The 6161-nt window shown below is 49.7% G+C and overlaps 1 protein-coding gene across 2 annotated transcripts in view; it reads left to right on the top strand.

Moving 5' to 3' along the window:
* Positions 1–572: 572 nt before the first annotated feature.
* The window catches only part of LOC140393772 (monocarboxylate transporter 1-like), a 52053-nt gene continuing 46464 nt past the window's right edge, over positions 573–6161 (top strand). Inside the window, exons 1-2 of one of the 2 annotated variants that reach the window (XM_072480173.1) lie at positions 573–770; positions 3696–3844. The gene's annotated coding sequence lies outside the window, so the exon portion shown is untranslated. The remainder of the gene's footprint in view (positions 771–3695; positions 3845–6161) is intronic. The other variant, XM_072480172.1, reaches the window with a different exon arrangement.

Here is a 6161-nt window from a genome sequence, read left to right as displayed (position 1 = left end):
ACTTGCTGGGGAGGCGGTTCGATCATGGGAGGCCGTTAATTGTATGGAGATTGGGCTTCAGTGGTGATTATTGGTTTCTCGCCATGCGCAGGCGGGATCCTGATTACGCCAACGGGAGTGGGCCGGCTCGATCGCAACCAGATCGGCGCCCGGCGCGGTTCTCGCCTCTGGCCTCTCCCGCGATTTAACGGCCTGGTCGCGCTCTCTCTTAAGCGCACCGCGGCCATTAAATCGCCCCCACAATTTCTGCAGGGTCCCATTAATCCTGGTCAGTTTCTATGTGGTGGGAAGTATGAATGGCCGGACTGGGATCTGTGGGCGGTCCAGGAGGAAAGTGTTTGTGAGCCCGCCACTTCGGATTGTGGGACTGAGAGTCACACAGATTCCCCTGAAAGCGAACCATTTGGAGTTTCAGCCGCCATCCATTAGCTGGGTGCGCGCTGCTCTGGACACCCGGGCTTTCCCTTCTGTAGTTAGTGGGGTGTGTGTGAGAGACCGCAGCTCTGATTCCAGTGTGTTGGAGGGAGTGTCAGTTTCCTGCCAGTGTGCGCGCTGGAGGAACAGAAGGGTGCAATGGTCTGCTTGGCCAGATCACTATGGCAATGTGTGTGAGCCGAGGGGGAGGAGTGGGGCTCCGAGCACCACTTCATGTCATCGCTTTAACAATGCACCGCTCCCAGAATGGAGCCAGGGAGGCAGCGTTAGAGCGCTCGGCAAGCTCGACACAGGGAAAGGGTTCGTGAAGTGTACACCCTGCCCTGAAATTCACTGTGAGCAAACCTTCAATGATTTCCCGTCTCTCCACCTCTGCCTTGAGCGCGAGTTTCTCGTCTCGCCGCGTGCTTTTTTTTATTGCTGGATTTATTTCACTGTCTGCTCTCTCTCTCACTCACTCACTCTGGCCCAGCAGAGTTGGAAAAGTTTTGTCCCCGCTGTGTGGGGCTGATCGTTTTGCAGGAACAGTTCCTGGGCGCTCACTCCTGTTGGTCGCTGCGAAGTTTGATCAGTTTGGTAGTTGGGTTGAGTTGGGGAGGGGAGAGGGTCAGGCAGCCTGTTTGGTGTTGGAGAATTGCCCCCCGAGACCCAGAGCAGAGCTGCTTGTGTGGTGTGGGGGACAATCCCCCATATGGTCCACATATTCCGGATGCCTTGGTGGAGGCTGCTGTGTTGGGGACTCTGGGCTGCCTGGTTCAGCCCGGCATTTCTGGCTGCTCCGGAACTCCGTGTGAGCCGAGCCGCCGGTGCTTCATGCGGGCCACGTGTACAGTTGTACAAAGGAGAGTGAGAGAGACTCTCAGTCCGCAGCGATGTCAGCAACTGGGGACCAGCCGGTGCTGGTTGGAGGGTCTGGAGTGAATATATTGGGGGGCAGTCGGTGGGTCTCGTGAACCTGTCACAGGGGATGGGGGAAAGGAGGGAATTTTGTTTTGGGGGGGGAGGGCAGGGATATTTGCAGCCTTGACAAAGAGCCAGCCACACACTTCTCTCGCCAGGAAGGCGGTCAGATCTGCGGAGATCATAGATTATCATAGAATTTACAGTGCAGAAGGAGGCCATTCGGCCCATCGAGTCTGCACTGGCTCTTGGAAAGAGCACCCTACCCAAGGTCAACACCTCCACCCTATCCCCATAACCCCAGTCCAACACTAAGGGCAATTTTGGACACTAAGGGCAATTTATCATGGCCAATCCACCTAACCTGCACATCTTTGGACTGTGGGAGGAAACAGGAATACCCGGAGGAAACCCGCGCACACACGGGGAGAACGTGCAGAGTCCACACAGACAGTGACCCAAGCCGGAATCGAACCTGGGACCCTGGAGCTGTGAAGCAATTGTGCTATCCACAATGCTACCGTGCTGCCCGTATTGTCCAGTATTTGTTTCAGATTCCAGCATCAGTCATTTGTTTTTACCATTATGTAGTGTGTATGTGTGTGTGGGTGGGTGGGGGGGTGTTGGATGAGGGGATGAATCTCTTGAAGGAGGGGGATCATTTGGGTTTGATGATTTATGTTCAGGAGATGAATATTTGGGGGCTGTTAAGGGGTTAAGGTTAATTGTTAAGGGGCTTGTTGAAGGAGAGGGAGTGAATGTTTGATGTTTGAAGGGGTAATTGTTTATGGGGGTGTTGAAGGAGAGGGGTGAATGTTTATTTGAGATGGCAATTGTTTATGGGGGTGTTGAAGGAGAGAGGTGACTGCTTAGTTGAGGGGGTAATTGTTTTTGGGGGTGTTGAAGGAGAGGGGGTGAATGTTTGGGCTGAGGGGGGTAATTGTTTATGGGGCTGTTGAAGGAAAGTGGTGAATGTTTGAGGTGATAATTGTTTATGGGAGTGTTGAAGGAGAGGGGGTGAATGTTTGGGCTGAGGGGGTAATTGCTTATGGGGGTGCTGGGGGGGAGTGAATGTTTGGTTGAGGGGATAATTGTTTTTGGGGGTGTTGAATGAGAGGGGTGAATGTTAAGGGCTTGTTGAAGGAGAGGGGGTAAATGTCTTTAAATTTAGAGCACGTGATTATTTTATCCAATTAAAGGGGCAATTTAACGGGGCCAATTCACCTACCCTGCACATTTTTAGGTCGTGTGGGGTAAGATCCACCTAGTCATGGGGAGAATGTGCAAACTCCACACGGTCAGTGACCCAGGGCTGGGATTGACCATGGGTCCTCCGTGTAGTGAGACAGCAATGCTAACCACTGTGTCATCATGCTGCCCTGGGTGAATGTTTGGTTAAGGGGTAATTGTTTACAGTGGTATTGAAGGAGAGGGTGTGAAGGTTTGTTTTGGGAGGCTCATGCATTTCTGTTTTACATCATTATGATTTCCTCTGTATGTGATGGTGTCTGTGGTGATCTTTGTCTATTTTGACATGTGGCAAGATTGTCGGTCCACATTTTTCCTAAACTGAGCATTCAGTGACCAATAAAGTGTTAGCTTGTCAGCTTTCCCTATTCAGTGAGTGGTTGAAAAGTAGAGCAAGATCTCCACATAGGAAGGAACATAAATTGGCCATTCAGCCATTTATACCTGTTCCCCACAGTAGGTCTGACCCATGGCCCCACCACAGGTAGGTTTAGGAGGCAGGTTACAAATCCACCTTGGCCAGAAAATTAATCATACGCTGTGCTGTTGACATCAACCTGATCCACACTGGCTACCCAGGAATCCAAGTTCCTGTGGCAACTTTCCCTTTGCCATGCAGATTGCAGTCTGGAGCTATGGTCAGTGATGGTGGAGGCTCTAATTTCCTTCCATCACATATCTGGCCAGGAGTGTCCCCCACTCGGCATTGGAGTGTGTTGGGACAATTTACAGGCTGATACTCAACCTGTTTGGCCACGTTATGAACCTGTTTGGCCACGTTATGAATGTATCTTCCTTGGTCATAAGAGTCCTGGAGTGGGACTTGAACCCAGAGGAAGGGAAATTAACCATTGCAGCACAAGGCCTCCCCATACTCTTATCAAATAAACCAAATAAAAATATAACAGTCTCCATTTCAATTGAGAGTTTCACTTCGCTCTGTGTGAGGAAGTGCTTTTTGACATCAGGTTCCATCTCTGGTCTATGCTGAGAGTGTCGATACAACAATTTGTCAAGTTCTCCTATAGCAGGGTTTCCGTGTGACTTTTTAAGTTATACTTTCATGAATGTTGTCATCAGTGGCTAAGCCAGCATTTGTTGCTCTTCATTAGTTGTCCTTGAGAAGATGGAGGTCAGCTGCCTTCTTGAACCATTGCAGCTCATGTGGTGTAGGTACACACACCCTGCTGTTAGGGAGGGCGTTCCAGGATTTTGACCCAACGATAGTGAAGGAACGGCGATATATTCCCAAGTCAGCATGGTGAGTGGCTTGGAAAGGAACTTGCAAGTGGTGGTGTTTCCATGTGTCTGCTGATCTCATCCTTCTAGGTGGTAGAGGCTGTGGGTTTGGAAGGTGCTGTTGAAGGAGGCTTGGTGAGTTTCTGCTGTGCATCTTGTAGATGGTACACACTGCTGCCACTGTATGCCAATGTACCAATCAAATGGCCTTCTATGTCTTGGATAGTGTTCAGCTCCTTGAGTATTGTTGGGGGTGCACTCATCCAGACAAGTGGAGAGTGTTGCATCACACTTGTGCATTATAGATAGAATCCCAACAGTGCAGAAGGAGGCCATTCAGCGCATCGAGCCTCACCCTCCGAAAGAGCACTGTACCCTTGTCCGCTCCCCCGCTCTGTCCCCATAAACTAACCTGCATAACCCTGGACACTAAGTGGCAACTTACCATGACCAATCCACCTGACCTGCACATCTTGGGACTGTGGTAGGAAACCAGAGCACCCGGAGGGAACCCACGCAGACATGGGGAGAACCTACAAAACCACACACAGACAGTAACCCAAGGCTGGAATTGAACCCACAGTGCTAACCACTGTGCCACCATGCCGCTCCCCAACAGTCGTTGAGAAATCAGGAATTACTTGCCGTAGAATTCCCAGCCTCTTATCTTTTGCTGTAATTTTCCCACACGTAGCTCTACAGGAACCATTTCACTTTAATGAAGGTACCAGAGGACAGTAAAAGTCCACGGCACAGAAAGGAAAGCTGAGGGATGTTGCATTTTGTGCATTATATAAAATTAACAGTATAAATTAACAGTAATATAAAGGGCTACAGACCAAAAGCTGTGAGGAGGAATTAGGCAGGGTGACTCTATATGGCTAGCATAGGCATAATGGGCCAAAAGGCCCTGTCGTTGACATCAATCTTCCACTGCTTACAAAGAACAAAGAAATGTACAGCACAGGAACAGGCCCTTCGGCCCTCCAAGCCCGTGCCGACCATACTGCCCGACTAAACTACAATCTTCTACACTTCCTGGGTCCGTATCCTTCTATTCCCATCCTAGTCATATATTTGTCAAGATGCCCCTTAAATGTCCCTATCGTCCCTGCTTCCACTACCTCCTCCGGTAGCGAGTTCCAGGCACCCACTACCCTCTGCGTAAAAAACTTGCCTCGTACATCTACTCTAAACCTTGCCCCTCTCACCTTAAACCTATGCCCCCTAGTAATTGACCCCTCTACCCTGGGGAAAAGCCTCTGACTATCCACTCTGTCTATGCCCCTCATAATTTTGTATACCTCTATCAGGTCGCCCCTCAACCTCCTTCGTTCCAGTGAGAACAAACCGAGTTTATTCAACCTCTCCTCATAGCTTATGCCCTCCATACCAGGCAACATTCTGGTAAATCTCTTCTGCACCCCCTCTAAAGCCTCCACATCCTTCTGGTAGTGTGGCGACCAGAATTGAACACTATACGCCAAGTGTGGCCTAACTAAGGTTCTATACAGCTGCAACATGACTTGCCAATTCTTATACTCAATGCCCCGGCCAATGAAGGCAAGCATGCCGTATGCCTTCTTGACTACCTTCTCCACCTGTGTTGCCCCTTTCAATGACCTGTGGACCTGTACTCCTAGATCTCTTTGACTGTCAATACTCTGGAGGGTTCTACCATTCACTGTATATTCCCTAACTGCATTAGACCTTCCAAAATGCATTACCTCACATTTGTCCGGATTAAACTCCATCTGCCATCTCTCCGCCCAAGTCTCCAGACAATCTAAATCCTGCTGTATCCTCAGACAGTCCTCATCGCTATCCGCAATTCCACCAACCTTTGTGTCATCTGCAAACTTACTAATCAGACCAGTTACATTTTCCTCCAAATCATTTATATATACTACAAACAGCAAAGGTCCCAACACTGATCCCTGTGGAACACCACTGGTCACAGCCCTCCAATTAGAAAAGCATCCCTCCATTGCTACCCTCTGCCTTCTATGGCCTAGCCAGTTCTGTATCCACCTTGCCAGTTCACCCCTGATCCCGTGTGACTTCACCTTTTGTACTAGTCTACCATGAGGGACCTTGTCAAAGGCCTTACTGAAGTCCATATAGACAACATCTACTGCCCTACCTGCATCAATCATCTTAGTGACCTCCTCGAAAAACATCAAGTTAGTGAGACACGACCTCCCCTTCACAAAACCGTGCTGCCTCTCACTAATACGTCCATTTGCTTCCAAATGGGAGTAGATCCTGTCTCGAAGAATTCTCTCCAGTAATTTCCCTACCACTGAAGTAAGGCTCACCGGCCTGTAGTTCCCGGGATT

The sequence above is a fragment of the Scyliorhinus torazame genome, chromosome 17 (genome assembly GCF_047496885.1).
Source record: "Scyliorhinus torazame isolate Kashiwa2021f chromosome 17, sScyTor2.1, whole genome shotgun sequence".
NCBI classification, from domain to species: Eukaryota; Metazoa; Chordata; class Chondrichthyes; order Carcharhiniformes; family Scyliorhinidae; genus Scyliorhinus; species Scyliorhinus torazame.
The sequence above is the reverse complement of the archived record's forward strand: the minus strand, read 5'-3'. Positions and strand labels throughout refer to the sequence as shown.